Source organism: Malus sylvestris, chromosome 16 (assembly GCF_916048215.2).
Source record: "Malus sylvestris chromosome 16, drMalSylv7.2, whole genome shotgun sequence".
In the NCBI taxonomy this organism is placed as follows: Eukaryota; Viridiplantae; Streptophyta; class Magnoliopsida; order Rosales; family Rosaceae; genus Malus; species Malus sylvestris.
Window position 1 is genome coordinate 29,501,321 of NC_062275.1, and position 16,564 is coordinate 29,517,884.

Genomic DNA, 16,564 nt, shown 5'->3' on the forward strand with positions numbered 1-16,564 from the left:
TCCCACAAAGGAAGTTTGGGCATGGAGATTAATATTCTAGGGTGGGATGAAGTTGTAGCAATTGTGAAGTTGTGAGCCATTGCAACCGTGAAAGAGTAAGTTGTAGTTTGCAATTTGGGGTTTGAATGAAGAGACCAAGAGTGGTTATATGATGCACAAATAACATCACCGATAGATAAAGGATTAAGGTCATGTGTAGAAGAACACGAACAAGCAATTAATGTTTGACAATATTGTAGTTATCTGTACATGGAAACTAAGAGGGGAAACCATGTGAATAAGGGAAATGAAAGAGCTCCAAAATATGTACTTCACGCCCATTCGTGGTACATAGACAATATAACTTCCTCACGAAAAGTTTCCATGTGAAGTGGGGGTAAGTACTAGTTATTCCTACCACTTGTTTTTTCAACATGGGTGTTTATGATGAAGCCGTTAGTTTATTACCCTTGGGATGACGGGTTGTGAAAAATTATTACACTAAAACCTACATAAGAAAAATTAGTTAATGTGGGAGGCTATGATTGGGTCTCTACTACAAAACCAAACCGTCAACTAAAAGTCCCCCTTGCAAACTACCAGATTGAACAAGTGGAGGCTTAAGATTGACTTTCTTTTTCAAAACATCATCACATTGCATTTCCCTCCACCGATTTGCCGCTTGAAATAATCCATGTGGCATCATCGGGGTATGCAATTTCGAATTAAATGTGTAAAACATTGATTTGTAATTAAAAATTAATAATAAAAAGGTAGTAATGTAAAAAAAAATGAAAAATTATGGGACACTAGGGATGACATCATCTACGATATGATCGGTTCATATGGTGAAATTGGTTGTCGGGACAATTGAAACTGTTGTGAATAGTGTTTCTACTAAGACAGGGGAAAATTTTAAGGATGTCATCTTGAGCATCCCCATCATTTTCATAATTTTTAATTACAAATTAATGATTTACACATTTAATTCCACGTGACATACCCTAATGCTACCACATGGATTGTTTCAAGCGGCAAATTCAGCCACCAAATGAAAATATAGGGGGACTAGTTTCCCTCCTAACTCCTCAACCTCTACAGAAGACATTAAAAAGGAGATTTTAATCTCATCTTATCACCCAAACCCCCCATGATCACTTTCCACAAATTTCAACCAACTACAATCCCCTCTCTTAAATTCCTTTGCTTTTCCTTACATCTTTAGTTTTGCATTAACCGCTCTCAATCATGGCCACAACACCCAATTAGCCTCCAATCCTATTAAATACACCAATAGCACCCAAAACTTCATCCCAAATCCTCTGAAACGTACCAACATCCATAACTCCTCTAATTAATACCCCACCTCCCAAAACAAATCCAGTCATCTTTAATACTCCTAATCCCAATTATGTTTGTCCTACACCCAACTCCAACTCATCATCCAATCACTATGAATATACCCCCTGCCAAAGAATCAAACTGTGCCAAGAAGTGGCCACATCTTCAGAGAAGTGCTGCTACGCATCATTCCAAGTATCTGTTTTTAGGTAGACATAGCTCAAAACAGTGTCTTTTGTTTGGGAAGAGTATACACCTTGAGTTCATTGGGGAAATTCAACGTATTCGTGGTGAGTTAAGTATTGTTCAAAAGGAAAACCAAGAATTAAAAGCCGAGCCAACGAGGTTGCTTGCCGACATCCAGCACATACTTGAATGCAACTAAACCAAAATACAAATTTAAGGGTTGCACTTACACTAATGAGGAAGAGGAATTCAGGAAGAAACATGTTGTGAACAAATGGGTTAATTCATAGGTTTTATGCCCAACTTGTGCTGCCCAATGATCACGCAATTCATGATGTAACCATAGACGAGGTCCTTGGTTATGGTAATGCTTCACCTAATTAACTTTGTGTGAGTGGATTAGTACCTGCTTTCTGAAACACAAATGTTTTGTAGAATTTCCTTATGATTAGACATAGGAGTGGGATGAGTATGTTTTTTGAAACACAAATGTTTGTACACTTTCTTCAACATTGGATGTGGAAGTGGTGATATGTTTATATATACTTCTGAGTTTTTGTCTCACTTCTGTCTTTGTAAATTTATTTTTTCCTACTGAAAAGACCAAAGTGACAAGACTACCTGAGTGCAGACACACGTCTTCATAAGTGCTAAAAAACACACATATATGCAAAACTGTCATTTCCATCCAGTTTTTGTTGGTTTCGCATTTAATGACATCTAAATTGATCATTTATAAATGTAAACCAAGGATAATTCATTAGGCAACACTTACATCGTGCACAATACATTCTTAATTACACAAACAGGGTAACAAATTGGAAGAAATATTGATGACAAACTAGTTGTAAATAGACTACCTGATAACTTTACACAACTATTCAGACACCATCATATACCTACACAAACCCTTATATATCCATCGTTTCCATCCATTTTTTGTTGGTTTGGCATTTAATGCCACCTAAATTAATCATCTATACAAAGAAGGCAAAAACAATTTAGTAAGCAACACTTTCTTCAGCAACAACCATGTCAACCACAAATGTCATGGCTCTATTGAGGAGTGATGGTGATTCCCATGGTCTGACCGATCAAATTGAAGAAGCAAAGAGCAAATTTTCTGCAAAATCACGTTTCATCAATGAGTGGCATCAAAAGTGCCTTAAACAGGAGTCTGCATTGGTTACATTACAAGAGCAGCTAAACGAGGTGATGTACAAATCGGCCAAGTACAAATGTCAAATACATTGCCAAAACGTGTAAGGATGATGAACTAGTTCTGAAAAAGGAAAAAGTGTGACTTTTGTTTCTACATCAGAGGTCAATAACTTCATGGGCGACAAAGCAACTCCAAGAAGAGTGTGACTTCACTTTCTCTGATGGGTTTGAGAAATTTCGTTCGTATCTCTATTGAGTTCAATTAGGATATGCTTGGGACTGTGTTATGGCCTTCCACGTGGATGACTTTGTTAGAGATAGTGGTGAGTACTCGGAGCACAAGTACGTCAAAGTGGCTCATAGCACAGCCAAGAATGCTTAGCATGAAATCTCCCTTCCTATATATTTGCTCCTATCATTATTATGTACATTTTGTAGGGACTTTTGTAATTATATCATAATGTCAAGCTTAAGTAAGTCTGTCAAGTATTAGTTTCATAAACGTTCATAAGGTGTCACAAATAGTCATACAAATTCATAACATGTCACACAGATGATCACACATTTCATCATTAATGTGACACACATAAACTTTCAAAAACAATCAAATGTGGCCACAACTAAAGAATAGTTCATCCCCCTATAAACTGAACAGATCTTGCATACAAAATTACTAGACACAATTTAATTTTTTAGACCTGTTTAATTAGTCATTCATTATATATTCGTAAAAATCATCTATCACTCTAAAATTTTCACTCGCAAGTTTAGTGTTACTGCTTTGGGTTGGCTTTGAATAGGCTCAAGATTAGCAGCTTCATTTGGCTTGGTAACATCACCAGGAGCAAGGCTCTGTGTCGTCTGTGTGCGTTCCTCGGAATTGGTCTGCCAAGAATTAGACAACCACAAAATAATCCAACGTTGTTTTAAATATTACAACCACAAATATATTGTTAGACAAACTGTAAGCGATAATTAAGTATGTTGGTACCTTGTGTCTAGACGTGGACAATTCTCCTTCCCATCGTTGCATCTCCGATTTTGACTTTGCTTCTCTTTCGTACTTGTTTTCGGTGCCTTTTTTTTTTTTTAACTTGAATGAGATCTTTAAGCATATCAGTTTGAAAACTCTTGCTTCCCTCTTCAATCTATTTTCTTTTCCAACCACGGTTACCACCTCCTAATGAGTCAAGCTTCGTATCTAAGGATTTCAAAATCCAGGACAGAAGTTCTAGACCTTCCTCCGAGATCACCACCTTGTCAATTAGATCTGAAGCTTTTCATGAAAACTGAATTCTTTTGGACACGACAGAATTGTCAACATCTTTGCCCACATATTTCCCTTTTGTGTCCAAAATAATGCCGGATTTGACGGTTTCAAGCCACCTTTTCAATATGTAACATTCCGGCAACAACTTTGTTTGTTTCATTCTAGGTTTCTTCTTCTACATCTTCTTCTATTTTTATTTGTTTATTTGGTTATGTGGTCATATTTTCACATATTATTATCATATATCTCCTTTGGATTTTGTATATATGAATGGGTTAATGAACTAAATTCTATTGTTTTACTTTATAGGCATTCAATACCGGAGTTAATGAAAAAAAGTGAAAAATAAGCTTTTTTGGGTGTCTAGAGAAAATCCAGTGGAACACGGGGCTAATTAATTATGCCAAGACATATGCATTAGATTAAGAAGATGAGGCTACAATGGTTTTGGATATCAAAATGACATGAGAATGCTATTCAATGAATTTAAGGAGAGATTTAATTACTAGTTTTTATTATTTCTATTTATTTTTCATTCATTAGAGCTAGGATCAGTGGTAATTTACTTAGCTTTTCTACTTGGCCTTTCGATTCTTGCCGTGGGTTTTATAAGGAGAATCCTTCTCCATGTGATCATTAGTGAGCCAAACAAAACACACAATATTTCAAAAGGGGTTGCGGCAAGAAGGTCAAAAGGGAAGAGTTTTCTTTTTCTTTTTCTTTTTTTACTAGGGCTACGATGTAGCCTGATGATAAATACTTAATTACCTTGTGGCATTGTTATTATCAAGTTTTTATTCCATATTGAGTATTTTTTATTTGTAATGCGCTTGATTTTTATTTAGATGCTTGATCACCATCTAAGTTTTAGTTAAGTTGATTTGATGCAAGTGAGAGTAGATATCATACTTAACTTGGGTTTAGCTTCTCGCAATTGATACCATAAACACCTATTTGTAGATGCCATGCAATTATGGTTTGTGTGATTTTCCAACGATTTCCATAGGGCTTAATTGGTTCTTCATAGAGTTTAATTGGTCTTACTTGTTTAAATTCATCTAGATGTCATAGAGGGTTAACATGTAAGGATACTTTTGATACAACCAGATGTCATGGCTGTTGAATAATTTAGAGAAATCGATCATCAATATCGATCACCAATTCTAATTTAATTCAAATTTCCTTTATTTTCCATTAAAGCTTCACAATTATAATTCGTTTCAATTTAGTTAGTAAGACTTTATAATCAATTTGATCTCTGTGGGACGTTATCCGTACTTGCATGCTATACCGTCCTTTGATTCATTTACTTGTAAGCATAAAAATTCGAAACTTAATTAGGTTGATTTCGGTTAATCTAATTTTGGAAACATTTGGCTGTTGTGCCACAGTCCGTTTTCTTGGTTTGATTTAACAAAGTTGGAGAAATAATGATCACCGAAGAAGATCGAATCTTTATCCTGCTTTCTCTAAAATCTATTTTATCGAGATATCATTCCAAGATGCAACTGGAATGTGGGACATGTTCATCTAAACAGAGGCTTAAATATTATTATCTTAATTTGGGCGCCGGTCACATTAGGGTTTTGAGGATGCCTTGTATATATCCTAAAATAATCGAAGCATTTGATTCTGATTCGTTACTATACTATACAACAGTATTTTTTTTTTAATTGTGTATTTATAATTCTGATTCCTCAAACAATTTGCTCCAATAGTAACTAAAATGGACACATTAAAAAATGAATGAATATAACCTGTAAAATGGTTTGCATGAAAAAATGAATATTCTATTAAGAGTGCTGATGGGCCTAAAATGTGTACGTAAAAAAATGAATAAATAAAGAAGAAAAGAAACTTGGGGCATCTCAAAAGGGCGGCCGCCAAGTGGGATCATAGGTAGCATCCATCTTCAGGCAAGAGTACTGTCCATGTTTATCACTACCAGGATATATACGAATTATAAAGTGTTCACATCATTCATGATGAATTCTTGATTTAGACTTTATTTTCAACTTACCTTAAAATGCTATGTATAGTATCTAGAGAGAATCAATAGGCAGACATTCTATTTGCAGAATCTGGACAACAAAAATGCACTTCATATTTTTTTTATTAATTAGTTGTTTGTTGTCATCTAGAAAAATGGCATTGGTAGCGAGACTAACTTAGGATCCATTTTTGCTCACCATTTGATGAGTTTAAATTTGGATATTTGTGTCTATCCATTACATAAATGACTTCATCATAAGAGTACTTCTAGAATAGGAAGGCTCCCCGGGGAATCGACAACATAATCCCCTTAAGTGAACAATAATGAATAGTAACTGCCCAAGTGTTGGAATTATCTATTATAATATTAATTTATCATATTTAATTTTTATGTGAATAAAAAATATAGTCAAGTGTTATAGTTGAATTTAAATTCATGAGTTGCATTTGTTCATTGGAACTTTAGGCAACTGTCACAATGTTCAAGAGGGCTGGCTTGAGTTATACATAAACTCAAGCATCCACATGTCTAATAAATTAATAGAAGAGCTTTCTCCAATGTCCTTCATTCTTTGTTAGTCAAATTCTGAATCGTTCTTTAGAGTATGAAATATATAAAGTTCGCTAGAGCCTCAAGAAGATTGAAGTACTTCAACTTCGGATTATAAATTGTTGAATCCTGAGAGATGGACGCATACCGAATTAAAAGCACAAGAGTAGGGGCGAAATTTTGTCTTTATGACATTGCAGTTATGGAAGCCTCAGTCTCCAAGTTTGTCAGTGTTTCTAACTTTCTCTCTAGTTCATATTAATCTCATATATAATAGATGTTGAGATTTTCTTTATTATTATTATCATTGGATTTCTTTTATTATTTTTATATTTTATAATATTGCTTCAACACCAAGTGCATCTCCATCCCTAAATTAAAGATAACATTATTTTCAATTTCATATAATAATAAAAGATGAAAATATTGAAATGTAGTGTAAATTGGAAGAACATGATTACACATTTATAGAAGAAAAAAAATTATAATTTTTATATTTTTAATTAATTTTTAATACTTTAAATTGTGACTGACGTCAGGTTTACGTCACATAGGCAGAGCACTGGGCTAGGCGATTATTGCCTGATTTCTCCATCGGGCTTGCCTTGTGTCCAATTGCCCAACTGGGCTGCACTGCTTTGGAGATGAGAGTGGATTGGGTTGCCTATACCCAAGGCAATAAGTAACGGTGGATTTGCTCTAAACACCCAAGTTTGTAAACAAGTGGTGGGAATAACTAGGGTTGGAAAAAAATCCTAAAAATCCCAAACCACAACAACAACAACAACAACAAAGCCTTTTCCCACTAAGTGGGGTCGGCTATATGAATCCTAGAACGCCATTGCGCGCAGTTTTGTGTCATATCCTCCGTTAGATCCAAGTACTCTAAGTCTTTTCTTAGGGTCTCTTCCAAAGTTTTCCTAGGTCTACCTCTACCCCTTCGGCCCTGAACCTCTATCCCGTAGTCACATCTTCGAACCGGAGCGTCAGTAGGCCTTCTTTGTACATGTCCAAACCCATTAGGTGTACGTGTTGATGCTTCACTGCCCAACATTCTGTGCCATACAGCATCGCCGGCCTTATTGCCGTCCTATAAAATTTTCCCTTGAGCTTTAGTGGCCTACGACGGTCACACAACACGCCGGAAGCACTCTTCCACTTCATCCATCCAGCTTGTATTCTATGGTTGAGATCTCCATCTAATTCTCCGTTCTTTTGTAAGATAGATCCTAGGTAGCGAAAACGGTCGCTCTTTGGTATTTCCTGATCTCCGATCCTCACCCCTAACACATTTTGGCCTCCATTTGCAATGAACTTGCACTCCATATATTCTGTCTTTGATCGGCTTAGGCGCAAACCTTTAGATTCCAACACTTCTCTCCAAAAGTTAAGCTTCGCATTTACCCCTCCTGAGTTTCATCTATCAACACTGTATCGTGTGCGAAAAGCATACACCAAGGAGTATCATCTTGAATATGTCCTGTTAACTCATCCATTACCAACGCAAAAAGGTAAGGACTTAAGGATTGTTGATGCACAAAATCAGTGAGGACTTTGGTACAACAGAAAGTATTAAGTTTGTGATATTCGCTAGATTGCTCTGGTCATTAATGTGGATAAGTATGTAAATGGATAGAGACAGGAAAGCAAACACAAGATGTACGTGGTTCACCCAGATTGGCTACGTCAACGGAGTAAAGGAGTTCTCATTAATTGTGAAGGGTTTACGCAAGTACATAGGTTCAAGCTCTCCTTTAGTGAGTACAAGTGAATGATTTAGTACAAATGACATAGGTGCAAGCTCTCGTCTTCACTTGCCTTAACCGTTTCATAGGTAGATGTGGCATCTTCTCTGGAAGTACGCTTCCTCCATCCAGGGGTGGTATCTTTAACTGGTGGAGATGCACAAGGTAATGTATCAATTTCACTTGAAGCTTACTTGTAGTTTCAGGCTTGGTCAAGCGCGATACAAACCATGTAGTAAGAGTCCCCCAAGTCGCCGAGCTAGGGGATCTGCTGAAAGAGGTGACAGACAAGGTAAGTAATCAGAGCTCCAAGCAATCAGTCCCAGATCTAGAAGTTTGATTTTGAGTTCCGGCTGATTGTTCTCATTCTCCCTATCTTGCAGGCAGCATGAAGGATAAAGAGAAGAAAAGGAGAATAGATGATATGAGATACTTTTGCTTTTGAAGAAGTAACTTTCCACAGGCTTATTCTTGAACTGGGCAGGGCGACTGAAGAATTTGAGGGTCAAAACACGTCCATCAAATCTAGAGTACGTTCGACCCTGCTGATATGGGATACTTTTGCTGTTGACAAAGTAGTGGATGTATCGGCACGTGTTCTGTTACGCTTGTCTCCACATGCTTCCTTGTATCCTTCTCACTTTCCCTATTTGTTCCTCAAGCAAATGTGGTATCTTCTCTGGAAGCATAAGATGTTGAAGATGGGTACTCGAGAGCAATGCCAGGTAAGTAATCAGGTAAAGGGTTCCAGGCAGTCAGTTCCTGACTGGAAGCTTGATTCCAAGTGCTGACTGATTGCTCTCTTTCTCCTTGTCTTGCAGGTAAGAACAAGGCCAAAGGAAAAGATAGGGAAAAAACATGATATGGGATACTCTTGCTTTTAACCCTGATGATATGAGATATTCTTGCTCTGGTGTAGCTTGTTTGCAGAGGTATTATCAGGGGGAAAGAAAGCTGTGTATTTCGAGAGGCTTTGTTGGGAGTGCCCTCTCAGATATGAGGGAGGGTTGAGCATTTTTGCAGGTCTGCCTGTCCGTTGAGGATGGAGGTCGACATATATAGGAGTTTCCCTAACAACAAGTAGTAATGATATTCCTTTACCCTGCTTGGTCATATCACGGTAGTGGGAGCTGCCAGCTTCATGTGGTCTGTGGTATCTGGAAAGCTGATGTTACGTGTGAAGATTACAGACAAGCTTTATCCAAGGAGATCTGGTTCTCGAAGTTGAGAAAGCGGTGCCTCTTCGGTTTTCGTACAAGCAATCCTGTCGGGGATCTGGCTCTCGAGATTCAGAAAACGGTGCCTCTTCAATTTTTGAGAGAGCAATCCTGCTGGGAGTCTAGCTCTCGAGATTCGGAGAGCGGTGTCTCTTCAATTTTTGAGAAAGTAATCATGTTGGGAGTTTGGCTTTCGAGATTCGGAGGACGGTGCCTCTTCGATTTTGGAGCAAACAATCTTGTTGGGAGTGTTTTCTCGAATGTAAGTAAAGGTTGGGCATGTTTGCTAGTCTACCTTACCACAGAGCACAGAGGTTGACACACAAGGACTTTCCAATTATCCAGCAGCGGTGCTGTTCCTTTACCCTTGTAGGTAATAATATGGTAGCTAGACCTTCAAAATTTATGTGTCTAAACTTTGTTAGTGCTGTTTCTTTGCTATTCTTTTACCCTTCTTGGTCATAGCGATGTAGTGGGAGCTGCAAGCTTCACGTGTCTAAACTTTGTCAGAGATCTTTGGCAAAGCTATCTGTGGTACCCCTGAGCTGATGGTGCGTGTGGAAAGTGGATGATTGAACAGTAAGATTCACGTGCTTCTACTTCACCAGAAATCTTCAACAGAATGCCCGTAATTTCAGCAAAGCTGAGTGTGCATGTGACAGGTGCTGATAAGGATGAAAAAAGCAGGTGCCTCTTCGATTTCTGAGATCGGCCCTCGTGGTCTCTGAGCAACCCAGCTTTTGAGAAAGCAAGCGCCTCTTCGATTTCTGAGATCGGCCTTCGTGGTCTTTGAGCAGCCCAGCTTTTGAGAAAGCAAATGCCTCTTCAATTTTTGAGATCGGCCCTCGTGGTCTCTGAGCAGCCCAGCTTTTGAGAAAGCAAACGCCTCTTCGATTTGTGGGCAGACGCCTCTTCGATTTTTGAAGCTCCGTCGAGTGTAGATTTTTATAGAGGCTGGCATTAAGTTCCAAAGCACACTTGAATCTTCACCAATAGAAGCTCCCTTCTTGCACTTCTAAGATCTTGATTTGTCCGACCTCTTCTTTCTTCAACACCTTTGAAAATGTCTGGCCCCTCCGACCGTCGTTTTGACTTAAACCTCGTTAAAGAGGCAACCACGCCTTCTCCAGACAACATATGGCGCCCATCCTTCTTATCCCCTACTGGTCTGCTTACCGTTGGGGATTCCGTGATAAAGAATGATATGACTGCTGCGGTGGTGGCCAGGAACCTTCTCACTCCCAAAGATAACAGGCTACTTTCCAAACAGTCTGATGAGTTGGCTGTTAAGGATTCTCTGGCTCTAAGTGTTCAGTGTGCAGGTTCTGTGTCTAATATGGCCCAGCGCCTATTTGCTCGAACCCGCCAAGTTGAATCATTGGCGGCTGAAGTGATGAATCTCAAACAGGAGATTAGAGGGCTCAAGCATAAGAATAAACAGTTGCACCGGCTCTCACATGACTATGCTACAAACATGAAGAGGAAGCTTGACCAGATGAAGGAATCTGATGGTCAGGTTTTACTTGATCATCAGCGGTTTGTGGGTTTGTTCCAAAGGCATTTATTGCCTTCGTCTTCTGGGGCTGTACCGCGTAATGAAGCTCTAAATGATCAACCTTCGATGCCTCCTCCTTCTAGGGTTCTGTCCAGTACTGAGGCTCCGAATGATCCCCCTTCGGTGCCTTCTCTTTCTGGGGCTCTACCGACTGCTCAGACTTCTCCTAAGCAACCTTTGTGAAGGCTCCCTCTTGTTTGTTTATTTTGACTCATGTATATGTACATATTTGTAACTTATCGGAGATATCAATAAATAAGCTTTGCTTCATTTCAACGTATTGTATTAAATACACCAAAGCCTTCTTCACTGAGTGGGGTCGGCTATATGAATCTTAGAACGCCATTGTGCTCGGTCCTGTGTCATGTCCTCCGTTAGATCCAAATACTCTAAGTCTTTTCTTAGAGTCTCTTCCAAAGTTTTCCTAGGTCTTCCTCTACCCCTCCGGCCATGAACCTCTGTCCCGTAGTCGCATCTTTTAACCGGAGCGTCAGTAGGCCTTCTTTGCACATGTCCAAACCACCGCAACCGATTTTCTCTCAATTTTCCTACAATTTCGGCTACTCCTACTTTACCTCGGATATCCTCATTCCTAATCTTATCCTTTCTCGTGTGCCCACACATCCAACGAAGCATCCTCATCTCCGTTACACCCATTTTGTGTACGTGTTGATGCTTCACCTCCCAACATTCTGTGCCATACAGCATCGCCGGCCTTATTGTCGTCCTATAAAATTTTCCCTTGAGCTTCAGTGGCATACGGCGGTCACACAACACGCCAGATGCACTCTTCCACTTCATCCATCCAGCTTGTATTCTATGGTTGAGATCTCCATCTAATTCTCCGTTCTTTTGCAAGATAGATCCTAAGTAGTGAAAACGATCGCTCTTTGGTATTTCCTGATCTCCGATCCTCACCCTTAACTCATTTTGGCCTCCATTTGCACTGAACTTGCACTCCATATATTCTGTCTTTGATTGGCTTAGGCGAAGACCTTTAGATTCCAACACTTCTCTCCAAAGGTTAAGCTTCTCATTACCCCTTCCTGAGTTTCATCTATCAACACTATATCGTCTGCGAAAAGCATACACCAAGGAATATCATCTTGAATATGTCCTGTTAACTCATCCATTACCAACGCAAAAAGGTAAGGACTTAAGGATGAGCCTTGATGTAATCCTACAGTTATGGGGAAGCTTTCGGTTTGTCCTTCATGAGTTCTTACTGCAGTCTTTGCTCCTTCATACATATCCTTTATAGCTTGGATATATGCTACTCGTACTCCTTTCTTCTCTAAAATCCTCCAAAGAATGTCTCTTGGGACCCTATCATACGCTTTTTCCAAATCTATAAAGACCATGTGTAAATCTTTTTTCCCATCTCTATATCTTTCCATCAATCTTCGTAGGAGATAGATTGCCTCCATGGTTGAGCGCCCTGGCATAAACCCGAATTGGTTGTCCGAAACCCGTGTCTCTTGCCTCAATCTATGCTCAATGACTCTCTCCCAGAGCTTCATTGTATGGCTCATTAGCTTAATATCCCTATAGTTCATGCAATTTTGTATGTCGCCCTTATTCTTGTAGATAGGCACCAAAATGCTCTTTCGCCACTCAGTTGGCATATTCTTCGTTTTCAAAATCCTATTGAAAAGGTCAGTGAGCCATGCTATACCTGTCTCTCCCAAGACTTTCCACATTTCGATCGGTATATCGTTTGGGCCTACTACTTTTCTATGCTTCATCTTCTTCAAAGCTACAACCACTTCTTCCTTCCTGATTCGACGATAAAAGGAGTAGTTTCTACACTCTTCTGAGTTACTCAACTCCCCTAAAGAAGTACTCCTTTCATGTCCTTCATTGAAAAGATTATGAAAATAACCTCTCCATCTGTCTTTGACCGCATTCTCTGTAGCAAGAACCTTTCCATCCTCATCCTTGATGCACCTCACTTGGTTTAGGTCCCTTGTCTTCTTTTCCCTTGCTCTAGCTAGTTTATAGATATCCAACTCTCCTTCTTTGGTATCTAGTCGCTTATACATGTCGTCATAAGCCGCTAACTTAGCTTATCTCACAGCTTTCTTCGCCTCTTGCTTCGCTCTTCTATACTTTTCACCATTTTCATCGGTCCTATCCTTGTATAAGGCTTTACAACATTCCTTCTTAGCCTTCACCTTTATTTGTACCTCCTCATTCCACCACCAAGATTCCTTTTGGTGTGGGGCAAAGCCCTTGGACTCTCCTAATACCTCTTTTGCTACTTTTCGGATACAACTAGCCATGGAATCCCACATTTGGCTAGCTTCCCCCTCTCTATCCCACTCACACTGGGTGATTACTTTCTCTTTGAAAATGGCTTGTTTTTCTCCTTTTAGATTCCACCATCTAGTCCTTGGGCACTTCCAAGTCTTGTTCTTTTTTCTCACTCTTTTGATATGTACATCCATCACCAACAAGCGATGTTGATTAGCCAAGCTCTCTCCCGGTATAACTTTGCAATCCTTATAAGTTATACGATCCCCTTTCCTCATTAGAAGAAAATTTATTTGTGTTTTTGACGACCCATTCTTGTAGATGATCACATGTTCTTCTCTGTTCTTAAAGAATGTGTTGGCTAAGAAGAGATCATATGCCATTGGAAAATCCAAGATAGCTTCCCCATCCTCGTTTCTCTCCCCAAAACCATGGCCACCATGAAAACCTCTATAGTTGCCTGTCTCCCTACCCACGTGTCCATTTAAATCTCCTCCTATAAATAACTTCTCCGTCTGGGCAATTCCTTGCACTAAGTCTCCAAGGTCTTCCCAAAATTTCTCCTTCGAACTCGTATCCAACCCTACTTAAGGTGCGTACGCACTAATGACATTGATGAGTTCTTGTCCTATTACAATCTTGATTGCCATGATTCTATCTCCTACCCTCTTGACATCTACAACATCTTGTGTCAAGGTCTTGTCCACGATGATGCCAACACCATTTCTCGTTCTATTTGTGCCCGAATACCAAAGTTTAAACCCTGAGTTTTCTAGATCCTTCGCCTTAAGACCAACCCACTTAGTTTCTTGTAGGCACATAACATTTATCCTTCTCCTCACCATAACTTCCACTACTTCCATAGATTTTCCCGTTAAGGTTCCTATATTCCACGTTCCTAAACGCATTCTACTCTCTTGAACTCTACCCTTCTGTCCTAGCTTCTTCACCCTCCCCCGTCCAATAGGATCAAAGTACTTCTTTTGTGTGTCCTGTGTAAAGTTGATAGGAGCATATGCTCCCAAACAACTTTGAGTGGAGTCATTCGAAAAGAAGTTTCTATGGCCCCCTTGCTCATTTAACACTGCATCCGGGTGCCGATGGAGATACAGCGACCCTTGCTCACTTATCACTGTGCTCGGGCCACACAGCGCGCCACTTACGGGTGACGCCCTAGCTTTAGCGCAATTTCGTTCTGGATTCATTTTCATAAGGATTCGACGTAACTGTGGAGTGCCGGCTGTCGACTACCTGACGCCCTCCCCCTCCTCCTTTACTCGGGCTTGGGACCGGCAATGTAAGATAAACTTACACAGGCGGAGTTCTAAAAATCCCAAACCAAACCGAAAAAATCCCAAACCAAAATTCCCGTAAATTTCGATACCCAATACCAAACCGATCCCGAAATTTTGGTACGAGAATCAGTCTCAAGTTTTTGGGATTTCGGTAATCCCAAACCGAACCGAAATATATATATTATTTAATTTATAAATATATATTTAGAATTTTAATAGTCGTTGGATTCTGTTGAGATTTAATCTCAACCGTTGAATATAGATCAAAGTTATCAAACCCAGTCTCTGACTCTCACTCTTGGTCTCTCGACGCTCACCTCAGGTCCTCACCTCAGACTCAAACCTCACCACTCTCCTCGCCGATTTGCGATTTGTCTCTCCTCCTCCCACATCCGTCGCTTGAATCCCGAATCTACCCACACCACCAGTCCTCATTCTTCTCAGTCCTCACTCCTCACCTGAATCACGCCTTCACCTGAATCTACCCACCCAAATCCGGCTTCTGAATTGAGCTCTCGGCCTCAGTCCGCACTCCTCTTCACTGCAAAAGGTAAGAAATTCCTGCAATAAACTCAACCAAAGTTTATACAAATTGTTTGATTCCAAATTCGATTAGGGATTTTGAATTTGGGTTTCTGAATTAGGAATTTCTGAAATTAGGGTTTCTGAATTAGGGCTTTTAAAATTTGGGATTTTGAATCGACGGAGAGGTTATAGAGGGAATGAGAGGTTAAATGGGGGAGGGAGCCTGAGTTAAATGTTTTCTATAATACCTTCTAGAATCAGAGCTTTTTTACTTTTGTTTCTTTGTTCCTTGTAATCCGATTATGGTTATGTATATATTCTTATAGGCTATGTGAATGCATCTCCAATACGAATTGTGTATGATTTATCCTTCCTGGTGTGAAATCATGATTTCTTTTACTATTTAGAACAAGAAAAGAAACCTTGATTTGAACAATTTGTTATGAAATCTAATTTGGTAAATAATTTAATTTAGTGTTTTGAAATCTAATTTATGTCTTCCTTTTGAAATTTAATTTACGGTTTGGAATTAACTTTGTTTGCAGAGTTCACTTCTTCCTCGGCCTTCCACAACCCACCTCAGGCATCCTCAGGCATATTTGGTTATGTTGAGATTGTGTGTTTTGCATATTTGGTTGTTTCGTTTGATTTTATTCTTTAACATATGGTAGTTTATAGAAATTGTTCAATAAATGGTACTTTCTTAATTATTGACATCTGAAGTTGTGCTTCAACGACAATTATAGAGAATATGAGTGTTTCGAGGTTGTTTCCATTGAGGAGCTGGGTTGTTTATAGAATAGAATTTGATTTTAGTCTTCTTCGTGGGCATCTATCTACTGCATCAAGTCTAGAGAGTTATCGTTTTATGTTATTTGTTCTGTTTAAAGAGCAGGTGTTAGGTATTTTAATATGTTTTTGTTTTCTATACACACACATATAAGAAACAAAGTATATCCAGTTGGTTCTTGAGACTTTAATCCTACTCGTACTCAGCGCCACATGGAAATTGTTGGAAATGTGCCCTAAAACTAATCATATGATGATACTTTACAGACATTTCACATGTTCAACTAATATAGTTTAATTTAAAGGGCAAAGATTATTGTTTGAAGCCATCTCATATAAATGTTATACGCTTAAACGATAAGTCCAAGGAATATGTAATTGGGAGAATGCGATCTAAAGAAGTTAGATTCATGAGACCATTCTCTTCCGTATACATATCCTAAACGTTCCTAATCATAGGATTGCAAATTGGGCATTGATAGTCCGTTAAGATCAATACGTGTTATGTCTTCTCTAAGGGAGAGTGACTGGTCTCGAGTCATTGGTGTGACTGACACCAAGACAAGCATGTAGGTGCTCAATAGAGAATGAGTCCACTGAACACGATCAACAAGGAGTTCTCATACTCATGTCTCATGAGAACTCATGGTTAGGATAATGCAAAGTAGTCCTTTGACCTGAGACATCATAGTTGTCTTGTGGTTAG

General features: G+C 39.1%; 1 long non-coding RNA gene across 1 annotated transcript; it reads left to right on the top strand.

Moving 5' to 3' along the window:
* Positions 1–14,845: 14,845 nt before the first annotated feature.
* Positions 14,846–16,065, top strand: LOC126607361 (uncharacterized). The gene is made up of 2 exons (XR_007617565.1): positions 14,846–15,094; positions 15,615–16,065. It is a non-coding gene; the product is annotated as an uncharacterized LOC126607361 (long non-coding RNA).
* The last annotated feature ends 499 nt before the right edge of the window (positions 16,066–16,564 follow it).